Here is a 27,666-nt window from a genome sequence, read left to right on the forward strand (position 1 = left end):
TGGGGGGAAGGGACGAGCTTCCAAGCGACACCGAGTTCTGCTGCGGGTCAGCGGAGCTCGACAACTCGTGTCTCTCCCCAGCAGAAGCTGGTCCAATAAAAGCTTTTCCCTCCCCGACCTTGTCTCTCTAATATCCCGGGACCCGCACGGCTACAACAACGCTGCAAACTCCTGTTTTCTGGCTGTTGTCCTGTTTCTGCTCCATGACAGTCCCTGGCCTCCCACCCCAGCACGGCTTTGATTCCTTATGGCAAGAGAGCTCGCCAAAGGCTTTTTGACAGTCCACATCAAGTACGTCGACTGGTTCGTCTCTGCTCCCTAAACCTGGGACGTTCAAAGCAGCTGAAGGGAGTCTGAGGCCAGACTCCCAGGGAGTTTCAGCAGACGCTGGCCCCCTCGCTGCGGTTTTGCCTTTGAAAATCTCCCTATTTCATTCCCCCACCACTCCAGGAGTGAGGCTTCTTTTCCCTTGCACAGACTGAGCCGCTTTATCCGGGCTCTGTCGTCGTCATGGGCTTTACAGCGGGAGCGTGCACCTGAGATATATCTCCAGCCTTTACCCGCTTTGCAGCAGATCATCAGTGATTACAAGCAATAATTTAACAGCATTAAAAACTCTTCCCTTCAGCCGCACAATGGTTCCGTTCACCTCCAAGTTCTCTGTAACTTGAAGAGATGCACTAACCTGTCTAGCATGGCCCCTTTCCTCTCTATATAGGCCAAAGCCAGAATCGGATTCACATACACCTTGGGAGTAACCGTGAATGATTTACTGAAATGTCATTAATTGCACGACCCTCATGCCTGGGCACTTCCTCTTTAAATACAATTCAGACTGACCCTTTCTCAGCCCACCAGCTTGTGTGTTACTGAATTTGTCGCATACTGTCTGCAGGTTTGTGCCACAGAGCGAAGAGGTGATACTCAGCTCAGTCACAAGGGTAGAGGTGCGACTCTTTCCACATGAGAGATGTTTAGCCAGATCATCAGGTGGTATAAATCATACAGTGACTCCAAAGGAACTACGGCCGATTGACCCCAGCTAGAATCTGGCCCCATTGACTCCAATAGAGCGATGGCTGATTCATACCAAATGGGGGTGTGACGAAGTGGGCCTGTTCTTAATGTTTCCTCCGAATATTGTGGGGGTGCCTCAGTTTCCCCTATGCAGTTCTTAAGTATCTAGGTGGTGGGGTAAGGGTGTATGATCATTGCAGAGCCCTAGAGGGCAGGTGTGTGCAGGGGTCTGGACACAGAGAATGGCCGACACCCTCTTTCCTGGCAACTGATGGCCTGGGCCCTTCCCCCCCTGCAAGGTGAGAGCTAAAGGGTTGGAGAACAAAGGAATCAGGTGACCTCCTGGCCCGGGAAAGGAACAAAGCCCAGAGGAGGAGGGGCTGGAGGGAGTTTCAGTTTGGGGCTGGCTGGGACATGGAGTGAAGTGCAGACGTGGTTGTCTGGCTCACTGCCCCCCAAAATGGACCCAGCTGAGGGGTCCTGTTCTCTGCACCTGCAAGCTCTGTTTTAGACCATGTTCCTGTCGTCTAATAAACCTTCTGTTTTACTGGCTGGCTGAGAGTCCCGTCTGACTGCGGAGTTGGGGTGCAGGACCCTCTGGCTTCCCCAGGAGCCCCACCTGAGTGGACTCGCTGGGGGGAAGCGCACGGAGGGGCAGAGGATGCTGAATGCTCCGAGGTCAGACCCAGGAAGGTGGAAGCTGTGTGAGCTGTGTGTCCTGAAGACAGGCTGCTCACAGAAAGGCGACTACCCCAGAGTCCTGACTGGCTTCATGGGGAGCAGTTCCAGAGCATCGCCCAGGGACTCCGTGACAGGGGGTCTGGTGAAACTATTAAGGAAGCTAAGGATGCTGATGGAGTTGGTTTCATTATGACAGCTCCCCTGCCACTCCCAGAACTGTTTGCTAAATTCCTCCTCATTGACTTCTGCAAATATTTATTGGTGACACATTTTATTATTCACCCCATACCAGGGGGTTGTGTCAAACTGCGTATCATGAGCATCACACTGCACCTGGCTGGGGGAATTTAATTATAGAGTAACTGAGCAGAGAAGAGTGTGTCGGCCTTCATTGCATTCCAGGCCAGGTTTGCTCCCTGAGGTCACCGAGATGGGTAGGGGGCTTCCAGACAGAATCCAGGAGTTAGGATCTCCAGGAGCTGAGAGAGAGAAGCAGATGGCATAGATACTGGTTTGCTATGAATGTGCTAATATACAAGGGGCATAGGACGGGAACCCTGAGAGAATAAGAGACCAAACAACAAACACGGCCCTTGTGTATTTCAAGAGCACAGGGAAACAACTGAAAATAAATGACCAGCATGCGGGGGAACAAACAGGGCTGGAGAGGGGAATAGAACCATAGAATCAGACTATGAGGGTTGGAAGGGACCTCAGAAGGTATCTTGTCCAACCCCCTGCTCAAAACAGGACCAACCCCAATTAAATCATCCCAGCCAGGGCTTTGTCAAGCCGGGCCTTAAAAACCTCTAAGGATGGAGATTCTACCACCTTCCTAGGTAACCCATTCCAGTGCTTCACCACTCTGCGTGAAATAGTGTTACCTAATATCCAGCCTCGACCTCCCGCACTGCAACTTGAGACCATTGCTCCTCGTTCTGCCATCTGCCACCACTGAGAACAGCCGAGCTCCATCCTCTTTGGAACCCCCCCTTCAGGAAGCTAAAGGCTGATATCAAATCCACCTCACTCTTCTCTTCGGCAGACTAAGGGGATGTCTACACTACGAAATTAGGTCGAATTTATAGAAGTCAATTTTTTAGAAAGCGATTTTATACAGTCGATTGTGTGTGTCCCCACTTAAAACCATTAAGACCATTAAGTCGGTGCAGTGCGTCCACAGTACCGAGGCTAGCATTGACTTAGAATCATAGAATCATAGAATATCAGGGTTGGAAGGGATCTCAGGAGGTCATCTAGTCCAACCCCCTGCTCAAAGCAGGACCAATCCCCAATTAAATCATCCCAGCCAGGGCTTTGTCGAGCCTGACCTTAAAAACTTCTAAGGAAGGAGATTCTACCACCTCCCTAGGTAACACATTCCAGTGTTTCACCGCCCTCTTGGTGAAAAAGTTTTTCCTAATATCCAACCTAAACCTCCCCCACTGCAACTTGAGACCATTACTCCTTGTCCTGTCCTCTTCTACCACTGAGAATAGTCTAGAACCATCCTCTCTGGAACCACCTCTCAGGTAGTTGAAAGCAGCTATCAAATCCCCCCTCATTCTTCTCTTCTGCAGACTAAACAATCCCAGTTCCCTCAGCCTCTCCTCATAAGTCATGTGTTCCAGACCCCTAATCATTTTTGTTGCCCTTCGTTGGACTCTCTCCAATTTATCCACATCCTTCTTGTAGTGTGGGGCCCAAAACTGGACACAGTACTCCAGATGAGGCCTCACCAATGTCGAACAGAGGGGAACGATCACGTCCCTCGATCTGCTCGCTATGCCCCTACTTATACATCCCAAAATGCCATTGGCAACAAGGGCACACTGTTGACTCATATCCAGCTTCTCGTCCACTGTCACCCCTAGGTCCTTTTCCGCAGAACTGCTGCCTAGCCATTTGGTCCCTAGTCTGTAGCTGTGCATTGGGTTCTTCCGTCCTAAGTGCAGGACCCTGCACTTATCCTTATTGAACCTCATCAGATTTCTTTTGGCCCAATCCTCAAATTTGTCTAGGGCCCTCTGTATCCTATCCCTTCCCTCCAGCGTATCTACCTCTCCTCCTAGTTTAGTATCATCCGCAAATTTGCTGAGAGTGCAATCCACACCATCCTCCAGATCATTAATGAAGATATTGAACAAAACCGGCCCCAGGACCGACTCCTGGGGCACTCCACTTGACACCGGCTGCCAACTAGACATGGAGCCACTGATCACTACCCGTTGAGCCTGACAATCTAGCCAACTTTCTACCCACCTTATAGTGCATTCATCCAGCCCATACTTCTTTAACTTGCTGACAAGAATACTGTGGGAGACAGTGTCAAAAGCTTTGCTAAAGTCAAGAAACAATACATCCACTGCTTTCCCTTCATCCACAGAACCAGTAATCTCATCATAGAAGGCAATTAGATTAGTCAGGCATGACCTTCCCTTGGTGAACCCATGCTGACTGTTCCTGATCACTTTCCTCTCATGTAAATGCTTCAGGATTGATTCTTTGAGGACCTGCTCCATGATTTTTCTAGATTGAAGGTTGATATGAAGAGGATGGCTCTAGACTGTTCTCAATGGTAGCAGATGACAGAACGAGGAGTAATGGTCTCAAGTTGCAGTGGGGGAGGTTTAGATTGGATATTAGGAAAAACTTTTTCACTAGGAGGGTGGTGAAACACTGGAATGCGTTACCTAGGGAGGTGGTAGAATCTCCTTCCTTAGAGGTTTTTAAGGTCAGGCTTGACAAAGCCCTGGCTGGGATGATTTAACTGGGAATAGGTCCTGCTTCGAGCAGGGGGTTGGACTAGATGACCTTCAGGGGTCCCTTCCAACCCTGATATTCTATGATTCTATGATTCTATGATTAAAGCAATGGCAGACAATCGTTTTGGGCCTTTTTTCCTGGGTTACCCGTGCAGACGCCGTGCCACGGCAAGCATGGAGCCTGCTCAGCTCACCGTCACCGTACGTCTCTTGGGTGCTGGCAGACGCGGGACTGCACCGCTACACAGCGGCAGCTCATTGCCTTGTGGCAGCAGACGGTGCAGTACGACTGGTAGCCATCCTCGCCGTCTCCTGGGTGCTCTTGGCCAGCCTTGGTGAGGTCGCTCGGGGCACCTGGGCAGACATGGGTGCTCCTGGCAGATCTCGGTAAGGTCTGTCGGGGCACCTGCACATAAATGGGAGTGACTCGGGTCATTCTCTTCTTTAAGTTTTGTCTAATGGAGATTCAGTCCCACCAAGAATATTGGCAGAGGGATAGCTCAGTGGTTTGAGCATTGGCCTGCTAAACCCAGTGTTGGGAGTTCAATCCTTGAGGCGGGCCAGGCTGCTCTTCCAGCCAGCAGCACTGTCTGCTGCTAGCCTACCCCTTGCTTCCCCCCTCCGTCCGTGAAAGCAACGGCTGACGATGGTTTTACACCTTTTTCCGTGCGGGCGCCATGTTGCAGTCAGCATCGTCATCCACCCACTGCTTTGGCTGCCACTCTGCTTTCCTGCTCACGTCATACCACGGCAAGCCTGGGGCCCGCTCGGATCACCGCAGCACTTGTGACGGCTCTAACCACCACACGCACTATCCAGCGGTATGTGCAGAACCAGAACCTGCAAAAGCAGGCGAGGAGGCGACAGCAGTGCGGTGAGGAGAGTGACGAGGACGTGGACACAGACTTCTCTCAAAGTACGGGCCCTGGCAATTTGGCCATCCTGGTGGCAGTGGGGCAGGCTCATGCCGTGGAACGCTGATTCTGGGCCCAGGAAATAAGCACAGACTGGTGGGACTGCATAGTGTCGCAGGTCTGGGACGATTCCCAATGGCTGCAAAACTTTCATATGCATAGGGCCACTTTCATGGAACTTTATGATTTGCTTTCCCCTGCCCTGAAGCGCCAGAATACCAAGATGAGAGCAGCCCTCACAGTTCACAAGCGAGTGGCGATAGCCCTGTGGAAGCTTGCAACGCCAGACAGCTACCGGTCAGCTGAGAATCAATTTGGGGTGGGCAAATCTACTGTGGGGGGCTTCTGTGATCCAAGTAGCCAACACGATCACTGACCTGCTGCTATCTAGGGTAGTGACCCTGGGAAATGTGCAGGTCATAGTGGATGGCTTTGCTGCAATGGGGATACCCTAACTGTGGTGGGGCCGTAGACGGAACCCATATCCCTATCGTGGGACCGAAGCACCAAGCCGGCGAGTACATAAACCGCAAGGGGTACTTTTCGATAGTGCTGCAAGCTCTGGTGGATCACAAGGGACGTTTCACCAACATCAACGTGGGATGGCCGGGAAAGGTGCATGACGCTCGCATCTTCAGGAACTCTGGTCTGTTTCAAAAGCTGCAGGAAGGGACTTTATTCCCAGATCAGAAAATAACTGTTGGGGACGTTGAAATGCCTATAGTTATCCTTGGGGACCCAGCCTACCCCTTAATGCCATGGCTCATGGAGCCGTACACAGGCAGCCTGGACAGTAGTCAGGAGCTGTTCAACGACAGGCTGAGCAAGTGCAGAATGGTGGTAGAATGTGCATTTGGACGTTTAAAGGCGCGCTGGCGCAGTTTACTGACTTGGTTAGACCTCAGCGAAACCAATATTCCCATCGTTATTACTGCTTGCTGTGTGCTCCACAATATCTGTGAGAGTAAGGGGGAGATGTTTATGGCGGGGTGGGAGGTTGAGGCAAATCGCCTGGCTGCTGGTTACGCGCAGCCAGACACCAGGGTGGTTAGAAGAGCACAGCAGGGCACGTTGCGCATCAGAGAAGCTTTCAAAACCAGTTTCATGACTGGCCAGGCTATGGTGTGACAGTTCTGTTTGTTTCTTGATGAAAACCCACGCCCCTTGGTTCACTCTACTTCCTTGTAAGCCAACCGCCTTCCCCTCCCCCCTTTGATCACCGCTTGCAGAGGCAATAAAGTCATTGTTGTTTCAAATCCATGCATTCTTTATTAATTTGTCACACAAATGGGGGGAGAACTGCCAAGGTAGCCCAAGAAGGGAGGAGGAGGAGGGGAGGAGGGAAGGACAAGGCCACACTGCACTCTAAAACTTATTGACTGCCAGCTTTCTGTTGCTTGGGAAGTCCTCTGGGGTGGAGTGGTTGGGTGCCCAGAGGCCCCCCCACTGCGTTCTTGAGCATCTGGGTGAGGAGGCTATGGAAGTTGGGGAGGAGGGCAGTTGGTTACACAGGGGCTGCAGTGGCTGTCTGTGCTCCTGCTGCCTTTCCTGCAGCTCCACCATACGCTGGAGCATACTGGTTTGATCCTCCAGCAGCCTCAGCATTGCATCCTGCCTTCTTTTGTCATGCTGACGCCACCTCTCGTCTCGCTCATCCCTCCTGTCCTCGCGTTCATTTTGTGCTTTCCTGAACTCTGACATTGTCTCCCTCCATGCATTCTGCTGGGCTCTTTCAGCATGGGAGGCCTGCATGAGCTCAGAGAACATTTCATCGCAAGTGCACTTTTTTCGGCTTCTAATCTTTGATAGCCTCTGGCATGGAGATGATACGTGGAGCGATGAAATATTTGCAGCTGCGGGTGGGAAAAAAGGGAGATTAGTCTTTAAAAAGAGACATTTTAGAGAACAATGGGTAGACTCTTTCACCGTGAACCAAGCTGCTAACATTACATAGCACGTGTGCTTTCTTTACAAGGTCGCATTTTGCCTCTTATATTGAGGGCCTGCCGGTATGATGTGAGAGATCACACACGCAGGGCCGGCAGGCAACAGAATTCGGCTTACAGGCAGACATGGTAAGCCACAGTCTTTTGGCTTCTTTAACCTTCCTAACATGTGGGAATGGTTTCAAACAGCAGCGCCCTCCTTTCCCATACCAAGCACCTCTTGGGTTGGCCCTTTAAAAGGAGGGGCTGCGGTTTTGGGGTTAACGTGCAGCACAAACCCAACTAACCACCACCCCATACACACACATCCAATTCTCTTGGATGATCACTTCACCCCTCCCCTCACCGCATGGCTAACAGCAGGGATGGTTTCTGTTCAGCCACAGGCAAACAGCCCAGCAGGAACGGGCTGAATGTCCCCTTAATAAAATTCCCCTATTTCAACCAGGTGACCATGGATGATATCACTCTCCTGAGGACAACACAAAGAGATAAAGAATGGATGTTGCTTGAATGCCAGCAAACACCGGGACCATACGCTGCCATGCTTTGTTATGCAATGATTCCAGACAACGTGCTGCTGGCCTGCCGTGGTAAAGTGTCCTGTCATGGAGGACGCAATAAGGCTGCCCTCCCCAGAAACCTTTGCAAAGGCGTTGGGAGTGCATCCAGAAGAGCTTCATGGAGATGTCCCTGGAGGATTTCCTCTCCATCCCCAGACATGTTAACAGACTTTTCCAGTAGCTGTACTGGCCTTGAATACATCCCAAGTCTTCAGGTAAATTAATCATTAAACATGCTTGCTTTTAAACCGTGTATTATATTTACGTAAGCAGAGCCAGGATGAGCTCCACCCTGACATCTGGTGGTGAGGTGCGGCAAGTTGTGGAAAAGAACTTCAGGGGCTGATCTCATTTGCATAGGCACACCCACCCCGCCTAGTATGAGGCCATAGCTGCCCAAATGGTCACTTTGGCTGCTATGGGATCCCCAGTGCCTCTGTCATTGGGGCAGGAAGAATAAATTGTTATTACCCTGGTTATGGGAATCAAGGACAGTGGAACTATACTTGGCCTTTTGTTATGATGTAGGGGCTCACCATCAACTAAGTAGCACTCGCTAGGCAAGGGTCATGGGTTCCAAAACTGTGTGAATGGAGAGAGGTTGGGAACAGGTATTAATACTTGGTGGTATAAGCCCCCTGGTGAGGGTCTTACATGTTAATTGTACTTCCTCCTCTCTGCACTGTGGAATATCAGAGCTAATTTTGATTCCCTTAGGAGTCTAGTTACAGGCTGCTGAGCTGAATTCCCTTTGGGCTAACGGTGCACCAGCCCTGAGGCTCCCCTCCTACAAGCTGAAATCACCAAAGAGCTGAACTTACACAGAGCTGAAATCACTGAGCGTTGTGTTAAGTAGTGGGGGAGCCTGAAGAGAGATGGTGGAGCAGTTTGCGGGACGGCGAGCGGAGCGGCTGGTGGAGCAGAGCAGTTTGCGGGACAGCGAGCAGAGTGGCTCACGGGGCGGCTGGCAGAGCGGTGCCCCATGGAGAGGTGGGGGCCATCAGATTTGGACCGCATAAAGGTGCCCCTTAACATCCCCCCCCCCATTCTCCACCCAGGTTGGGAGGTAAAACTCTGCAGATAAACTTTTGAACTCTGGGGCTGCCCTGACCAGGGACAGAGACTTTTGGGTCATTGGACTTTTGGGACTTTGGGTGATTTGGGGTTGCTGGACTCAAGAACCAAAGGGAAAAGGGTATGCCCCAATTTGCCTGGGGTGGGTTTTTTTGCTCACGGGTTGTGTTATGAATCCTGTTGGTGGTGTTTCCCCAACATAATGCCACATTGTTTCTCTCTGATATTAAAAAGCTTTTTTGCTACACTCAGACTATGTGCTTGCGAGAGGGGAAGTATTGCCTCTTGGAGGCGCCCAGCGGGGTTGGTATAGATTTGTCCCAGGTCACTGGGTGGGGGCTCGAGCCGGTTTGCATTGTGTTATTGGAAGGGAACCCCTAGATCCTGAACCCGGCCCTTGTTGCTGCCAACTCTGACAGGCAGAAGGGTTACATTTTCAAAGGTACACTCATCAGAGGTCCCTTCTCTGACTTCTAGGTCCGGGAGCCCGCCTCGGGTGGGTTGGGAGGGTACCAGATCCAGGGTGAGAAACAGTTCCTGGCTGTTGGGGAAAATGGTTTCTCCGCTTGCTTGCTGTGCGTCAACCTCCTCCTCATCATCATCTTCCTCGTCTCCAAAATCCGCATGCCTGTTGCATGAGAGCCCATTGAGGGAGTCCAAGCACAGGGCTGGGGTTGTGGTAGGGGCACCCCCTAGAATGGCATGCAGCTCATCATAGAAGCGGCATGTCTGGGGCTCTGACCCGGAGCGGCCATTTGCCTCTCTGGTTCTTTGGTAGGCTTGCCTGAGCTCCTTAACTTTCACGCGGCACTGCTTCGGGTCCCTGTGATGGCCTCTGTCCTTCATGCCCTTGGAGATTTTTTCAAATATTTTGGCATTTCGTCTTTTGGAACTGAGTTCTGATAGCATGGATTCGTCTCCCCATACAGTGATTAGATCCAGTATCTCCCATTCGGTCCATGCTGGAGTTCTTTTGCGATTCTGGGACTGCATGGTCACCTCTGCTGGTGAGATCTGCACTCACCTGCATCTCGCCACGCTGGCCAACCAGGAAATGAAATTCAAAAGTTCGCGGGGCTTTTCCTGTCTACCTGGCCAGTGCACCTGAGTTGAGAGTGCTGTCCAGAGCGGTCACAATGGAGCACTCTGGGATAGCTCCCGGAGGTCAATACCGTTGAATTGCATCCACACTACCCCAAATTGGATCCAGCAAGGTCGATTTCCACGCTAATCCACTCGTCGGGGAGGAGTACAGAAACCGGTTTTAAGAGCCCTTAAAGTCGGAAAAAATGGCTTCGTAGTGTGGATGGGTGCAGGGCTAAACCGATCGAACGCTGCTAAATCCGATCTAAACTTGTCGTGTTGACCAGGGCTAAATAACCCCAGTTCCTGCAGCCTCTCCTCGTAAATCATTTGCCCCAGCCCCCTGATCGTTTTCATTGCTCTCCGCTGGACTCTCTCCAGTTTGTCCACATCCCTTCTGTAGTGGGGGGACCAAAACGAGATGCAAAACTCCACATATGGCCTCACCAGTGCTGAATAGAGGGGAATAATCACTTCCCTCGATCTGCTGGCAATGTTCCTACTAATACAGCCCAAGATGCCGTTGGCCTTCTTGGCAACGAGGGCACCCTGCTGACTCATAGCCAGTGTGAGGTCCAGGTCCTTTTCTGCAGAACTACTGCTTAGCCAGTCAGTCCCCAGAAAAGAAACAAAGAAAGAAATAAAGACAGAAACAAGGAAAAAGAAAGAAAGACAGATGGGGAGGGGCTAAACTGGGTGGACAAAAAAGACATGAACCAAAAGTTGGGGAGAAACCACCAAGCTTGACGTAGACACAGGGTGTGCGTCATCCCCAGACCACTGTTCAAAACTCCCCCAGCCACAGTAAGGGAACCAAAACTGGCAGCAGCTGCAACACCAGCAGGGAGAGTGAGCCCAGCACCAAGTAAGGGCAGTGCGGTCCAGTGATTAGAGGGGGCGGATTGGGACCCAGGTCTCCTGGGTTCTATCCTCAGCTCTTGGAGAGGAATCAACTCTGGTGGGTCACAGCAGACGGGGCCAGAAGCCAGGACTCCGGGGTTCCCTCCCTGGTGGTGACAGGAGGAGTGTCGTGATCTGTGTGGGTCATTTATTTATTCAAACGGACCTTTTCAGGTGCCAGTTGCCGTCATCCCAACAACGCCTCCTTCCCAGCCCGGTTTAATCATCTTTGTGGCCCTACCCCAGAGCTCCTGTCAATTTGGGCAGCCCCAGGCGGTGAATCCCCACTATTGCTGAGACCTGGGGGGGTCAAGTCCACACCCACCCAACCGCATCTCACCCCGTGCCCATCCCTTGCAGAGATGGACCCCAGAAAAGCACCTAAATATCTCATCTCCACCGCATCCTCACTGTCGCCTTTGCCCTGCTCATCTTGGGGGTCCTGACATGGGCTTACGTCGCTGGGATCCAGCTGGTGGCCGACCAGTATCGGATCATGGCCTTCGGCCTCTATGGAGTCTTCCTCGCCGCCCACCTGGTCATCCAGAGCTTCTTCGCCTCTCTGGAGCACCGGCGGATGAGGAGGGAGTCGTTGGCCTGTAGCTACACCAAGACGGTGGCGTTGACCATCTCGGCCTACCAAGAAGACCCCTCCTATCTCCGGCAGTGCCTGGAGTCGGTGCGGGCCACCCTGTACCCCCCAGAGAAGCTGCAGATCCTCATGGTGATCGACGGCAACAGCCCCGACGACCGCTACATGATGGACATGTTCCAGGAGGTCTTCGCCGGCGAGGACGTGGGCACCTACGTCTGGGAGAACAACTACCACCGGCTGCCCCCGCGGGAGGGCGAGGAGGGGGGCGGCGGCTCCCAGGGGGCAGGAGGGGAGGAGCCTGGGCCCTACACCGAGGTGGAGATGGTGGACCCGGGCCAGCTGGCGGTGGAGGAGTTGATCCGCTCCAGGCGATGCGTCTGCATCATGCAGCGATGGGGCGGGAAGCGGGAGGTGATGTACACGGCCTTCAGGGCGCTGGGCAACTCGGTGGACTATATCCAGGTAGGAGCAACCAGCTGGCTACCCTCCCCCCACCCCAGCCCCCAGCACAGCACAGCGCCCCCTACTGCCGTTCTGGGCATGAGGGCCTGCCCTGCCTGCCAGGGGAGAGGCCTGTCCCCACCCCGTGCAGCACAGCGCCCCCTAGGGCCGCCCTGGGGCATCGGGACAGTCCTGACTGCCAGGGGAGAGCCCCCCACCCTGCCCCCTGCAGCACAGCGCCCCCTAGCACTGCCCTGGGGCATCGGGACAGTCCTGACTGCCAGGGGAGAGCCCCAGGCTCTGCTCCCTCAGCGCAGCGCCCCGTAGTGCCACCCTGGGGCATTGGGGCCAGCCCTGACTGCCAGGGGAGAGCCCTCCCACCCCGCTCTCCAGAGCAGAGTGCCCCCTAGTGCCACGCTGTGGCATCCTGGCTGGCATCTCTGTGCGCAGCTTGTGAATTTTACAGCCAGTCTCTCTGCTGGCACATGGGGTGATCGAGGGGCTACCACCGGGGCAGTGCTCGAGCTAACTGCCTGCTCCAGCCCCACGCTACTAAACAGTGCTGATCCTGCTCCAAAGGCTCCCTGCTCCTTCCAGTTAGCAGCGGGTCCTTTAAGACCCCAGCCCAGCGGCGTGCATCGATCTACCGCCGTCACTGTCCACGCTACAGCCTGGCTGCTGCCGGTGTAAGCGCCCCCCACCCTGACTTAACAACCCCAGCTCCACGGAGGCGCAGGGCTTATGTGGGTCTGGTTAGGGCGACACCGTCACCCTGCCTTCCTTACATCAGAGGGTGGCTGTCCTTCTTGTCAATTTCGCAGCTGGGGGGGCCCTGAAACTGACAAGAAAGGCTAGTAGGCTCCTGTGGTGAACCCGGTGCCCAGCTCACCATTCGGGTTTTCCTCCCCGGGTGGCTGTGGGGCTCCCGCTAGATCCCGGCGGCCGCCCAGGCTCCCCGCTCCCCACCCTTTCCGGGAGCCCCGCAGCGCAGAGGCCAGGGGGCCCGGCAGGGAGGCCGGGAAGCAGTGGAGCGCCGGGGAGAACCCGGGCTCCCCGCCCCATACACTGCACCTCTTAAGTGAGCGGTGGCCTGAAGTTTGCAGTGTAGAAATTCCCCCGTTTGTCCCTTCCCTGCCCTGGGTCACCAGCTCCAGGCCGAGCCCTGTGCCAGCAGCAGATGAGTTCGGTATTATTCACGCCGGTTACTCAGCGCCCAGGCTGGGCCAGGGCGGACAGATTAGAGGCGAGACGAGGCTAGTGACGGGGGGATCAGGGTCCCTCCCAGCCCACCCCTACTGCTCTGCACAGCTGGGCTCTGGAAGCGATTTACAGATGTCTGGCCAGGGCGGATTTCCGGGAAAGCAGGAACCTGGTGGAAAAATGATCATCCATCACTGCCTGGATTCCGGGGGGTTGGGGAATGGGCCTCAGATCTTTCCCCTCTACGGAGCGCCAGCTCCCATCCGGCCCTAAGTGCGGGACTGGCTGTCTTGGGGGGAGAGGAATAGGGCACAGGACCCTACCCCGCTAGGAGCCACCCCAAAGGGGCCACAACTCACTGTTGGGTGAGGGGTTCCTGTATAAACAGCCCCCATGCCCTACCCCAGAGGTAGCTGCATCTCAGAGCCAGGCGAGCCGTCTCCATGCATTCAAGGCTTTGGGGATTTCCCACAGGACCTGTGGGGAGCTGTGTGGCTGAGCCCGCTCCCCTGCTCTAATTAGCGCTTATCAGCCATGTCGCTGGTCAGTTTCCATCCCACCCAGTCTAGCTCACAGGCTCTGGGCCCTGGCACAGGGCTGGGGCAGCAGGGCAGGGAAGGGGCGGAGGGCACTGAGGGAATGGATAGAAGGGTGGAGGAGGTGATGGGGTGGGAGACGGGGAGACACCCAACTGAGCTCAGCCATGGGCGGGGGGGAGGGGGCTGAACGAGACACACCCACAGCCCCCCCAACACGCCCACACCCCGCCAACATACACCCATTGACATCCCCCCCATCGCGGGCCCCTTGCCCCATGCCTCACCTCCCTGAGCCAGCCAGTCCCCCGCCCTGGTGCTGGATGGGAGCCAGGATCCCAGACTGGTTCTGACCAGTAGGACCGGGGCTGAGACCCTAACAGCTCATGTCACTGAACGAGCGTCGGGTTGGAGGCTGGGGGCTGCGTTGGGTGCCAGCACCACCTGCTGGACAAAGGGGAAACGTCAGCCCCTGGGCGCTGCAGTGAAGGAGACAACAAAGTCAGCAATTGTCCAGTAATTGTGTGTGTGAGACACTTTTGCATTATTATGTCTGATTTTGTGCGTTTTTGAGTGACATGAAACTTGGGGGTACACAAGACAAGTCAGACTCCTTGTAAGGCCGTCTGGAAAGGCTGAGAGCCACTGTCGTAGGGCACAGCCAGGGAGCCCAGCCTGTGGGCCAGGACCCCCCACACTGGGCGCTGCACTAGCCTCCTGCCTCCCATCCCGCAGCCCCCTGCTAGCCCAGCCCTGGGCTCCCCCACAGCTCTGCCGGTGCCCCTCACTCCTGAACCGCAGCCCCTGCTAGCCCAGCCCTGGACTCCCACCTCTTCAGCTCTGCCAGTGACCCTTACTCCTCCCAACCCGCAGCTCCCAGCTAGTCCAGCCCTGGGCTCCCCCACCCCAACTCTGCCAGTGCCCCTCACTCCCAACCCGCAGCCCCCTGCAACCCAGCCCTGGGCTCCCTGAAGCTTTGTCAGTGCCCCTCAATCCCAACCCACAGCCCCCTGCTGTCCCAGCCCCCCATCCCTCCAGCTCCGTGATTCTCCCAGCTGCTCTCCGCAGCGAGGGAATAATAGTGACCCCCAGGCTGTGTGGGGCCTGTCTTTGATTAGAGCACCCTAGCAACCCTCTGACCTTTGCCTGCCAGGCGGGGCTGGTCAGTGCAGGAGGGGGCAGCTGGGGTAGGGAGGGGTCCCTGTATAACCAGCCCCCGCACCCCACCCAAGAGGTGTTTGCATCTCCACGCAGGGTGAAGTTTCCTTGTATAAACAGGCTCTGTGCCCCACCCCAGAGGTGGCTGCATCTCAGCACCGGGTGAGGGGTTCCTGTATAAACAGGGCCCACCACAAAGATGGTAGCTTTCACTCTGCAGGTGTGTATAGAGGGGTTCCGCATGCCAGAGGTGTGTGTGTATGTGTGTTTGTGTGAGAGAGAAAGAGAAAGCGAGAACAGAACAACACAATCACAGGCAGGCAAACACAATGCCCCAGAGATACAACCATGGACACATGATCTATTTCAGACTCTCTCTCACACACAGAGCAGAACTCGTTCCCTACAGCAGGGGGTAGCACGCACACACGCACAAGACATGTCACACCCAGTAGGGGGCAGCAGACACACACACGCACACTCCTGCTTCTAATATCACCCACCCACCCACACACACACACACACATTCAGATGTGTGGTGGCTTATCGGGAACACACAGAGGGGAGAGATTGGTGCGAATCCCTTATACCAAGGGGGGCTGGGAGCCAGGACTCCTGGGTTCCATACCCAGCTCTGGGAGGGGAGGAGAGTGGGGTCCAGTGGTTAGAGCAGGGGAGGGGAAGCTGGGAGCCAGGACTCCTGGGTTCCATACCCAGCTTTGGGAGTGGGGAGGAATCCAGGATTTCGCGCGAGGGCGGTTGACGAGAAACCAAGGCATTAAATGTCCTTGCACGACCCCGGCGTCCATGTGCCGGCAGCATAAATTCTGTGACGCCAACATCCCCGGCCCCGCTCCGGGCAGGGGGGAGGGTGGGTTTCTGGCCAGGAGGCAGCTACTAAGTGGGGGGCGTGTCGCGGTGGGGGATATGACGAGAGACAGAGAAATGACAGCCCAGATCTCCCCCGCTCAGAGCAGGACCAATCCCCAATTTTTGCCCCAGATCCCTAAATGGCCCCCTCAAGGATTGAACTCACAACCCTCCGTTTAGCAGGCCAATGCTCAAATCACTGAGCTATCCCTCCCCTACTAACCCCCCACCCTGCCCAGCGCCCCCTACTGACCCTGCTCCCTGCCCCCAGGCGGCCCCTAGGCCTTAGTCTCCCATCCAGGTGGTGACCTGCTCCCCCCCTGCGGTGAGCGCCCCCTGGCCCGGGGGGCGGGGGAGGGAAGGTGAGCTCCGGGCATCCCGGGATCCTGCCATCCGATTGGCTACCAGTCAACCCAGGGGGGATTTCCCCATTGTCTGGGGAGCGAGGGGGCAGGGCAGGGCAGGGGAGGGGCTTCCTAAACATCCCCCGCTAGACGCTGCCGGGACGTCCCAACCCAGCCTGGCCCCTCTGCCCTGTCCCCTAGCTCCACCCCCTGCCCCCCTCCAGCTGGCCCTTCTCCTCTCTCCCCCAGCCCCCTGCCCCCCCGCCCAGCTGGCCCTTCTCCCCTCTCCCCCCGCCCCCAGCCTGTCCCCCGCCCCCATCCCCTTGCCCCCCGCCTGGCCCCCGTACAACCCGCCCCCAGCCCACCCCCCGTCCCTCAGCCCAGCCTGTCCCCCCCGCCCCCAGCCTGTCCCCTGTCCCCCTCCCGCCCCCTAGCCTGTCCCCTGTTCTCCCAGCCCCTCAGCCCCATCCACCTTTCCATCCCCATCCACCTCTCCAGCCCTAGATACCCTTCCAGCTACCCCACCCCTCCCTCCGCCCATCCCGGCCTCCCCACCCACCTAGCCCTCCAGCCATCCCCCGCCAGAGACATCTCGGTCCCTCCCTCCTTCCCTCCCCACACACCCTCTCTATCTATCTATCTCCACACCTCCCCTCTATCTATCTATCTATCCACACCCCCTCCCCATCTATCCCCACACCCCCCTCTATTTATCTCCCTCTATCTAACCCCACACCCCCCTCTGTCTATCCCCACCCCCCCGTCTATTGATCTATCCCCACACACCCCTCTATCTATCCCCCCTCTATCTATCCCCATCCACCCCCCATCTATCTATCCCTACACACCCCCATTTATCTATCCCCCCACACCCTCTATCTCTCTATCCCCACACACCCCTCTATCTATCCCCACACACCCCCTCTATCTATCCCCCCACACCCTCTATCTATCTATCCCCATACACCCCCTCTATCTATCATCAATCCCCCCACACCCCCTCTATCTATCTATCAATCCTCACACACCCCCTCTATCTATCCCCCCTCTATCTATCCATCCCCATTTACCCCTCTATCTATCCCCACACCCCCTCTATCTATCTATCAATCCTCACACACTCCCTCTATCTATCTCCAGACACACCCTGTGCCCCCAGACTCACCCTGCTTGTGCCAGCTGCCACCGGTTATGCTCCCCCCCAGCTCCCCCTGCGATCGAGGGGTCCTGCTGGGGTACAAAGAGCCCCGGTCCCAACTACCCTGAGGATCCCCCAGGGCAGCAGAAGGTGGATCCCCGCCCCCCGGGCCCTCCTGCCCCGGGACAGAGGGGGACGGGACTGGGTCCCCGCGGCCCACCCCTCCGTCGGCCTCTTTGCTGGGGCTGCCAGTGAAGGGTCTGGACGGGGCCGGGAGGGGGCTGAGACGCAGCAAACTCCATTCACCCCCAGGGCCATCGAACTGCTGAGCCAAAGGGGCTCGGAGCCCCCCAGCCAGCCCCCTGCCCCGGCCCCGGATCGGAGCCAGCGCCCCCTAGCGGGGAAAGGCCCCATTTCCCCCGCCGCAGCCAGCCAGTCCCCGCCCTGGGGCCGGATCGGAGCTGGGGAGGGGGGGGGAATTCCCTGCCATTGTTCGCTCCCTCCCCCTCCCCGCAGCTAAGCCCTGGCGCCGCCCCCCCCCCCGCTCCCCCCGCCCCTTCCCAGCGCTCCCCGCTGCAGCAGCCAGGGGGGCGGGAGATGGAATTTTTTGCCTTGGCTTCCAGCCAAAGGCAGAGGCTGCCGGGTGCGGCGGGGGTGGGGGGTGAGCCCAGGGCTGCGGGTGGGGAGTGAGGGGCACCGGCAGCGGTGGGGTGGGAGGGGGCAGGGCTGGGCTAGCAGGGGGCTGCGGGTGGGGAGTGAGGGGCACCGGCAGCGGTGGGGTGGGAGGGGGCAGGGCTGGGCTAGCAGGGGGCTGCGGGTGGGGAGTGAGGGGCACCGGCAGCGGTGGGGTGGGAGGGGGCAGGGCTGGGCTAGCAGGGGGCTGCGGGTCGGGAGTGAGGGGCACCAGGTTTGGGGGTTCCCTCACTCTACCCGGGTACCTGAACTCAGCCCCCCATCCTTGGGATGTTTGGTCTAGCACCTCCCACTTTCTCTCTCATGCTCCCCTCATCCTGGGTTCTGGTCCCTAGAGATTAATTCAACCCCACTCCCCAAGCCAGCCACTCCCCAACCCTGTCCTGGGTCAGAGCTGGTGCCTCTTTATCTTCCAACCCTTCCCATCTTGGGCCTCATCACCCCCTCCTTTTGCTCGATCCCTCCCTTCTGACCCCATTATAAACAGTCCTCATGCCCCTCCAGGAGGGGGGGGGCTGTATCTCAGCACTGGACGAGGGGGTCCCTCTATAAACAGTGACGGTGCCCCACCCCAGAGACAGCTGCCTCTCCCTGCTGGGTGAGGGATTTGTGTGTGTCCATTCTGCAAAGCCCTTGGGGGCATCAGGTGCTAGAAAGAGGTTTCTCTTTTTTGGGGGGATGTAATACCGACCCCGACAGGGGAACACAGAGACCCGAGACCTGAAAATGTCCCCCCAACAGCCCTCAACACACACACACCAACACACACCCCGACAGCCCTCAACACACACACACACCAACACACACCCTGACAGCCCTCAACACACACACACCCCGACAGCCTTCAACACACACACGCCCTCACACACACACACCAACACACATCCTGACAGCCCTCAACACACATACACACACCCCCCAACAGCCCTCACACACACACACACCAACACACACCCTGACAGCCCTCAACACACACACACCAACACACACCCCAACAGCCCTCACACACACACACACCAACACACACCCTGACAGCCCTCAACACACACACACCCCGACAGCCTTCAACACACACACGCCCTCAACACACACACACACCAACACACACCCTGACAGCCCTCAACACACACACACACACCGACAGCCTTCAACACACACACGCCCTCAACACACACACACACCAACACACACCCTGACAGCCCTCAACACACACACACCCCGACAGCCTTCAACACACACACGCCCTCAACACACACACACACCAACACACACCCTGACAGCCCTCAACACACACACACACACCGATAGCCTTCAACACACACACGCCCTCAACACACACACACACCAACACACACCCTGACAGCCCTCAACACACACACACACACCGACAGCCTTCAACACACACACGCCCTCAACACACACACACACCAACACACACCCTGACAGCCCTCAACACACACACACACACCGACAGCCCTCAACACACACACGCCCTCAACACACACACACACACCCCAACAGCCCTCACACACACACACCAACACACATCCTGTCAGCCCTCAACACACATACACCCCGACAGCCTTCAACACACACACGCCCTCAACACACACACACACCAACACACACCCTGACAGCCCTCAACACACACACCCCCCGACAGCCTTCAACACACACACGCCCTCAACACACACACACACCAACACACACCCTGACAGCCCTCAACACACACACACACCGACAGGCTTCAACACACACACGCCCTCAACACACACACACACCGACAGCCTTCAACACACACACGCCCTCAACACACACACACACACCCCTTGACAGTGCCTTTCCCCTCCCCACCTGTAGTCATGCTGGCCCAGTGCGTCTGACCTGAGCCCCGGAAACACATGTCCCCCTAAGAATGCCTCACCCAGGGCTGGGCTAGCAGGGGGCTGCGAGAGGGGGTGAGGGGCACCCGCTGGCAGAGCTGTGAAGGGAAGTCCAGGACTGGGACAACAGTGATTGCTCGTTATCGTTCTATCTCCTGTTAATTAATTCTACCCCCGATTAGCATCTGATAATCCCATTTATGCTACATTATTTTCTTCTCTCTCTGCAGCGGGATGAAGCCCTGAGGTCAGGGAAGCAATTCCCGTCCCCGTCGTACCAGTGTGAACACGCAGGGACTCAGGCCCAGGGCCTATAGCAGGCCGGGGGAGACCTGAGACCAGAAACACCCCTGAGATTAAACTACAGTTCTATGTAGCTGGAATTGGCTGGCTCTGGGGGGCAGGGAATGGGGCACAGGGCCTTTTCCTTCTGGGGGCGGGGGGGTGCCAGCTCCAGGCCAGGGACTGGCTGGCTCTGGGGGGCAGGGAATGAGGCACGGGGCTTGTCCCCTGTGGGGGGCACCGGCTCTGATCCAGCTCCAGGCAGGGGACTGGCTGGTGTAGGTGGCCTGCGGGATGGGCATCGACTCAGGGAATCCTGAATTCCAGGGCGGGGAATCTGTTGCTTTTTGCTTCCGGGGCCCAGAATCCTTGGCTCTCTCCCAGCGCCCCCCCCCCAGCCGATGATGTCACCAGCACCCCCAAAGAGCATCTCCCAGCATGCTGCTCTGCGGGCGCTCTCCTTGGCTGGGTGATGCAGATGGGGCTCGGGTCCCGGCAGGTGAGTTGAAGGTGGGGGTTGTGGGGGCCTGGTGCGTGGCTGAAGGGGGGGGGTAGCAGGGATCGCACTCCCCCCAGCCAGCCAGCCAGCCAGCCAGCCAGCACCAGGGAAGGACAGAGACGCAGCTGGAGATTGTCTCTCCCTGTGGCTCAACAGCCACTTCGGGGTCTGCAGCTGACACCCCCCCTCTCCCCATACACCCCGTCCGTCTGTCTGTCCATCTATCCCCATACACCAAATCCCTCTACCCATCCTTCCATGTGTCTGTCCCAGACACCCATCATCTATCAATCTATCTATCCCCAGACACCCCCATCTATCTATCTATCTATCTATCTATCTATCTATCTATCTATCTATCTATCTATCTAGCTCTGTGTGTATCGTTCTCTCCATCTCTCTCTGTCCCTGTCTCTCTCCACGTCTCTCCCTCCATCCTTCCTTCTGTGTATTTCTGTCTGTCCATCCACACCCGGAGCTCTCTCTCCATCCCTCCCCCTGGATAGTCCGGTCTCTACCCATCCATCCCCGGACAGAGGATCTATCCCCCCCCCCCACACCCCATCTCTCCACCCCCCATCTCCCCCTGCAGCTCCGGAGCGCCCCCCCCCCCCAGCTCCCTCCCTCCTTCTCTCTCCATTTCTGCATCTTTCGCTCTTTCTCCAGGCTCCGACCAGCAACCTGCCACATTCCCCCGCTCCCCCCCCCAGCACTCCCCCCCCCCGCCAGGCTCCCCAGCCCAGCCCAGCCCGCCAGTGGGGGGGGGGGGGGGACGGAGACGCAGCGTCTCCTGTCTTTTCCTCTCCTGTTGCGGGGGGGGGGGAGGCGCAGACACAGCCGGGAGAGGGGGATCGGGGCTCAGGGGGCCCCTCCCCCCAGGTGCAGCCTGCAGCGCCCCCCCACCGCCGGCTTCCCCCAGCCGGGCCCCTCGGAGGCGCCGCGGCCGTGGGGGAGCCGGGCGCAGCGGCGGTGGCGGAGCTGGTCAAGTTCGCGCAGAGGAGCCGGCGGATGGTGGGGCGGGTTGGATGTGGGGAGATCCCAGCCCCCCAGCACAGCCGGAGCGGACGCGGTGAGGGGGGGGGAGACAGACAAACGGACCGACGGCAGCCTCCCCCCTCCCTGGCTTCTTTGTTCATCTCCATGGGGTGGGGAGGGGGGCGCCCCCAGGCGCGCACCGCGTCCCCCCCCCCATGTACGCGGCGCGGCGCAACCGGCGCTAGGAGCAGGTAGGTGGATGAGGTTTGTAAGGGGGGGGGGGCTTGGTTCGGTGGAGGAAGGGGGCCAGAGGACCCCCCCCCAGATTGGCACTGCGCTGTGTGGCCGGGGATATGGGGGTCTCTCCAATCTCGGGGTGGAGGGGTGATCCATCGGAGACCCCCCCCCGATTGGTCCTGAGCTGTGGGGTTATGGGGGTTTCTCTGAATTTTGGGGGAAGAGAATATCCCCCAGATGGGCACCAGGCAGCTCTGACCATGGGGATCCAGAGGGGACCCCTCAGATTGGCACTGAGCTGCGTGGGGAGTTATGGGGGGTCTCTCTGATCATGGGGGAGGGGTTGGTGGAGGGAGATTCCCGCAGAATTGCACTGAGGTGCATAAAGAGGATATCAGGGTCTCTATAAATTGTGGGGTCGATGGAGGGAGACCCCCCAGATTGGCACTGAGCTGGGGGGGAAAAAGCTTTGGGGTCTCTCTGATTTTGCGGGGCTGGGTTTGGCGGGGGGATCCGGAAAGGGAGACACTGAACTGGGGGGAGAGTTTTAAGGAGGGGGGGGTCTATCTCTGATGCTGAGGGATCTCTTTTTGAGGGGGGAGAAATGGCGGGCAGATCCCTATTGCTTCTGTGCCAGGGCTGATCCACCCCAGATGGGGAGGGACACCAAGGCCAGATGAAGGTGGAGAGTGGGGGGGGATATGAGACGCCCCTTATGGAAGCAAATGGGCGAGCAGAGAGCCCCCCCCACAAAAGATAGACATGCTGGGGTCCAACTCACCCACTGGAGAATGAGGGGGGGGGTCCAGGAAAGGAGTGGGATCTAGTGGCTAGAGCAGGGGTAGGTTGGGAGCCAGGACTCCTGGGTTCTCTCCCTGGCTCTGGGAGGGGAGTGGGGTCTAGTGGTCAGAGCACGCAGCCGCAGATGGGAGGATGGGAGGTGATGAGGCCTGCTGGCTTTTCCTCCCAGAGGCTGGCTAGAGATTCTTGTATAATAATGTTGCTGAGGACAGGGGAAGGGGTCAGCACAGAATACACGGGGGGCGGGGGGTGTTTTAGGAAGTGTATGTAACAACCTCACCCCCCATTTCTGCCTATCCCTTGGCAATATAATTTATTCCTCCCAAGATGCACCACGCTGCAGTTACAAAGAGGGGGAGGGGGAATCCTTGGCTCCCCATGACTGTGTGTAACCAGCCAGGAGGGGCTGCGGGTCGGGAGTGAGGGGTACAGGCAGAGCTGGGGGGACACACCCAGGGCTGGGTTAGCGGGGGGCTGCGGGTCAGGAATGTGGGGCACTGTTTCCTCACACAAGGGTTAATGATTTTGACTTGAACTTCCCAGAGACGGAACATTCAGGGGAGGGTGGCTAAGGTCAAGGAAAGGGGGGGGGGCAGGATGAGGAGGGGTTTCCCTTTCGGGGAGGAGCCTGGGGCTCTGTTTCGGGGGGGGGGAGGCAGGTTCCACTTTCCCTGAATTGACCAGCCCTACCCCCGCATTCCTGCGCTCAGCCCCCCTAGATCTGAGCCGGCGCCTGGGGGATCCCACCGGGGATTTGGGAGGGGGGTCCTGGGGAGTTTCTGCGGGGGAAGGTGATCAGAGAGGGGTTCAGACACCCCCACACACACCCAATTTCAGAGCTGGGGAGCGAACCCAGAAGTCCTAGCACCCAGCCCACTGGACCCCACTCCCCTCCCAGAGCCAGGTTAGACCCCAGGGTAGGTGCAGGCTCTGTGCAGGGCCGTGGCGCTCGCAGGGTTAACGTCTGGCAGCGGTTGGTGGGGGGGTATTAAGGGGTCAAGGGGGAGCAAGTCCCAGGTGCAGACTGTCTGTGAAGCCAGACGAGGTCAGAGGTCACGGGCAGGGGTCGCTCCCAGCACTGTCGCCTGTGCATAAATCAAGGTGTCTGGGAGAGGAGGAGGGTCTGGGGGGGTTAGAGCGGTGGGAGGGGGAGGGGCTGGGAGCCAGGACTCCTGGGTTCAGATAACCGCCACCTTCCCATTACGTATAGCCACAGAAACAAGCACGCACACAGTGTCACCTGAAAAGAAAAGGAGGACTTGTGGCACCTTAGAGACTAACCAATTTATTAGAGCATAAGCTTTCGTGAGCTACAGCTCACTTCCTCAGATACAGTGTCACCTGAGCACTCAGAATTACACAATCACAATTAAACACTATTACACAATCAGACTTACAATTTCACACAGTGACCGTCGGACAATCAGATGTTTGCAGTCGCACACATTCAATTCCACACAGTGACAATTGCACCCATGAGCGGTCACAACCAAGCATACAGTCATGCACAGTGACAGTCGCACACATGGACAGTCCCAATCACACCCACTCAGTCACACACGGTGACAGTCGCACGCACTGGTGTTCACAACCACACACACATTTACGTACAGTAACAGTCACACAACCTGGCCATGACAACTGCACACCCTTGCAGTGACAGTTGTACCCACTGTTATACACAACTGCACACAGCACCTCTCAGTCACATGCTCATAGTCACACACAATGTCGTTCACAATTGCAACCACACAGTTACATATAGTGACAGACACACAGGGACAGCCACAAACACTGCTGTTCACAATCGCAATGCATAGTTACATACAGTGACAGTCACACACTCACAGTGGCAGTCGCACACACTGCTGTTCACTATCGCACACACACGATCTCACAATCTCAGACTCACCCCCCCCCCCCTTCACTTTCACTGTCTGGGTCAGAGCCAGAAGCCTCTTAGAAACGTGACCTTCTGGCACCTGGGAGGGAGCTGGGGGAGCGCGGAGAAGGAGCGAGGGTGGCATGTCAGGAATGAAGGGCACTGAGCGGGGGGGCTCTCAGTGCCCCCCGCACTCCTCGTGACTCTCTACCCCAGCCCCCCCCCCCAACCTAAACTCCCTCTGCTGCCTCCACTCCAGCCCCATTCCTGGCCTCTCTTCACGTGGATAGAACCTGGGGCACCGGCAGAGCCGGGGGGGTGGGGGTGGGGGTGGGGGCAGGGCTGGGCTGGGCTAGCAGGGGCTGCAGGTGGGGAGTGAGGGGCACGGTCAGAACTGGTGGTGGGGGCGGGAGTGTTATTTTCGACTTGAACGCTCTGGTTGATCCAGCTGGTTCTGTGACCTTTGACCCTAGGGGTCTGGGCTGGGGGTGAATCTGGGCCTGGGGAAGCAGAGATGGGTCAGGGAGGAGAGACCCCTCGTGAGCTGGACTTGGGAGGGGGTTGGGCTGTTCATAGCTCTGGGGACTTGGCAGTGTCGGTGCTGAGCTGGCAGGTGTGTGTGTCCCTGCTGCCCCCTGCTGGAGGGGCTGGGCCCTGCTCTGTGTGTGTGTGTGTGTGTGTCCCTGCTGCCCCCTGCTGCAGGAGACGGGCCCTGCTGTGTGTGTGTGTGTGTGTCCCTGCTGCCCCCTGCTGGAGGGGCTGGGCCCTGCTCTGTGTGTGTGTGTGTGTCCCTGCTGCCCCCTGCTGGAGGGGCTGGGCCCTACTCTGTGTGTGAGTGTGTGTCCCTGCTGCCCTCTGCTGGAGGGGCTGGGCCCTGCTGTGTGTGAGTGTGTGTGTGTCCCTGCTGCCCCCTGCTGGAGGAGATGGGCCCTGCTGTGTGTGAGTGTGTGTGTGTGTGTGTCCCTGCTGCCCCCTGCTGGAGGAGACGGGCCCTGCTCTGTGTGTGTGTGTGTGTGTCCCTGCTGCCCCCTGCTGGAGGGGCTGGGCCCTGCTCTGTGTGTGTGTGTGTGTGTGTGTCCGTGTCCCTGCTGCCCCCTGCTGGAGGAGACGGGCCCTGCTGTGTGTGTGTGTCCCTGCTGCCCCCTGCTGGAGGAGACGGGCCCTGCTCTGTGTGCGTGTGTGTGGCTGAGGGACAAGGTCTGGAGCCCATGACAGAACAGCAGTGCTGCTCCGTTGTGTCGCAGCCACACCACAACGGCTGCCTTGCTGCACAGCCCCAGCGGCAGGGTGGTACCGGTGTTGCGGGCTGGGCTTGCCGTGGTGTCCCAGCGGCGGTGCGGGGTGTGTTCTCCTTACGTGCGGGGGGATGTCAGCCCTGCCCGGCTGTGGTCACGTGACCAGGGTTGTGGCGCCGAGGGACTGTGCTGCTGTCTGATTGTGGTCCAGGCGCATGAGGCCCCTGTGAGGTGGGGCGTGGGCTGGTTATACAGGGACCCCTTGTCCGGCCCTGAGATGCAGCCACCTCTGGGGTGGGGCTCTGGGCCTGGTTACGCAGGGAACCCTGCTGAGATGCAGCCACCTCTGGGGTGGGGCTCTGGGCCTGGTTACGCAGAGAACCCTGCTGAGATGCAGCCACCTCTGGGGTGTGGCACCAGCCTGTCCAGCCCCCACTCCCTTGCCCCCCACTCAGATCTGTTCCCCCCCAATTGACCAGGGAAGGAGCTGGCCGGTGCGCTGGAGAGGTTGAAAGAGGCTGAGAGGGAGGAGGAGAGATGGGGGGGGAGACGGTTGGGGGAGATCGAGGAGAAGAAGGAAGGACGGGGCGGGGGATGGAGGAGCTCCTTGCTGGGATAACCAGCTGGTAAGCCCACTCCCACCCCCCAGTGGAGGGGGAGAAGGAGAGAAAGGGTTAAAAGTTCAAGGCCAATGGGGTGATTTAAAGGGCCAGGCACATCTCTTCTTTTGGGGGGTGTTCTCTGAGGAATTGGGGGGGATAGGATGGGGGGGTCATTCCAGGGTCCGGCCATATTGGTGGCTATTCCAGACAGCCAGACCACCTCCACCCCCCACCTGGGTCCCCAGAGTCTTCCCACACCCTGTATCCCTTCAGGGTGTGCTGGGGACTCCTTCAGGTATCCTTAGTCAGCAGCTGTTGCTTTAAGAAACTCCCCTCCCTGCTTCCTTCCTCCCCCTTCTGCTGCCCCCCACGCACACCGGCTACAGCAGGGAGCCCGGACTCCTGGGTTCTCACCCTGGCTCTGGGAGGGGAGTGGGGCCTAGTGGTTAGAGCAGGGGGGCTGGGAGCCCGGACTCCTGGGTTCTCACCCTGGCTCTGGGAGGGGAGTGGGGCCTAGTGGTTAGAGCAGAGGGGCTGGGAGCCCGGACTCCTGGGTTCTCACCCTGGCTCTGGGAGGGGAGTGGGGCCTAGTGGTTAGAGCAAGGAGGCTGGTAGTCAGTCCTATCTGCTTCAAGACAGCCAGTTCCCCCGCTCTGGGGCTGATTGGGCCTGATGCCCCCTAGCGGGGAAAGGCCCCGTGCCCCACAAACTGTCCAGATTATTTCTGGTGGCAAAGTCTGGGAGGGTCAAGTTGCATTCCAGATGTGTGTGTGTGTGTGTCCCTGCTGCCCCCTGCTGGAGGGAATGGGCCTTACTCTGTGTGTGTGTGTGTGTGTTTGTGTGCATTTGGCCTTGGTGTGTCATTGTACCTGCTGTGTGTGTGACTCAGTCTCTCTGCTTGCATGGGCCAGCTTTGTATGTGTGTTACTGTGTGGAGTGCGCGTGTGCTCGCTCTCTGTTGTTGTGTCTCCGTTTCACAACACCACTCAGTAGCTGAGTGGTGTTGTGTCCCAATCTCCGTGTTAGGTTGTGTATCTTTTTCTCAGTGTGTGCCCCCCCCCCCACGCTGTGTCTCCACATGGCCAGGTGGCTGTGTGTCATTGTGTTGCTCTCGGTGGGTGTCACGGGGTTGTGGGGTGTCTCTCTGGGCGATATGGTGTGTGGCTGTGTCATTGTGTTGCTCTGCGTCCTGTGCAAGGGGTCTGTGGGAGGTGCTCCGTGTGTCTGTGCATTGCACAGGGGCTGTGGGCCGCCTGTGTGGGTCGCTGGCTCCGGTCCCCGCTCCCTATGGGACCCCCAACAACCCCCCTTCAGGGGTCAGGCAGAGCCAGCAAGACAGTCTGCTGCCATGG

The 27,666-nt window shown here is 57.7% G+C and overlaps 1 long non-coding RNA gene across 4 annotated transcripts; it reads right to left on the reverse strand.

Moving 5' to 3' along the window:
• Window positions 1–6,638: 6,638 nt before the first annotated feature.
• Window positions 6,639–22,942, reverse strand: LOC311512131. 4 transcript variants are annotated; one of them, XR_014709400.1, is made up of 4 exons: window positions 22,576–22,942; window positions 14,003–14,194; window positions 13,051–13,348; window positions 6,639–7,230 (listed from the first exon to the last, which is right to left on the reverse strand). It is a non-coding gene; the product is annotated as an uncharacterized lncRNA (long non-coding RNA). The 4 variants fall into 4 exon arrangements; XR_014709401.1 differs by lacking the exon at window positions 22,576–22,942 and adding an exon at window positions 17,253–17,638; XR_014709402.1 differs by lacking the exon at window positions 22,576–22,942 and adding an exon at window positions 17,253–17,637 and having other exon boundaries at window positions 14,003–14,159.
• Between the last annotated feature and the right edge of the window lie 4,724 nt (window positions 22,943–27,666).

Source organism: Lepidochelys olivacea (genome assembly GCF_965140295.1).
Source record: "Lepidochelys olivacea isolate rLepOli2 genome assembly, chromosome: 24".
In the NCBI taxonomy this organism is placed as follows: Eukaryota; Metazoa; Chordata; order Testudines; family Cheloniidae; genus Lepidochelys; species Lepidochelys olivacea.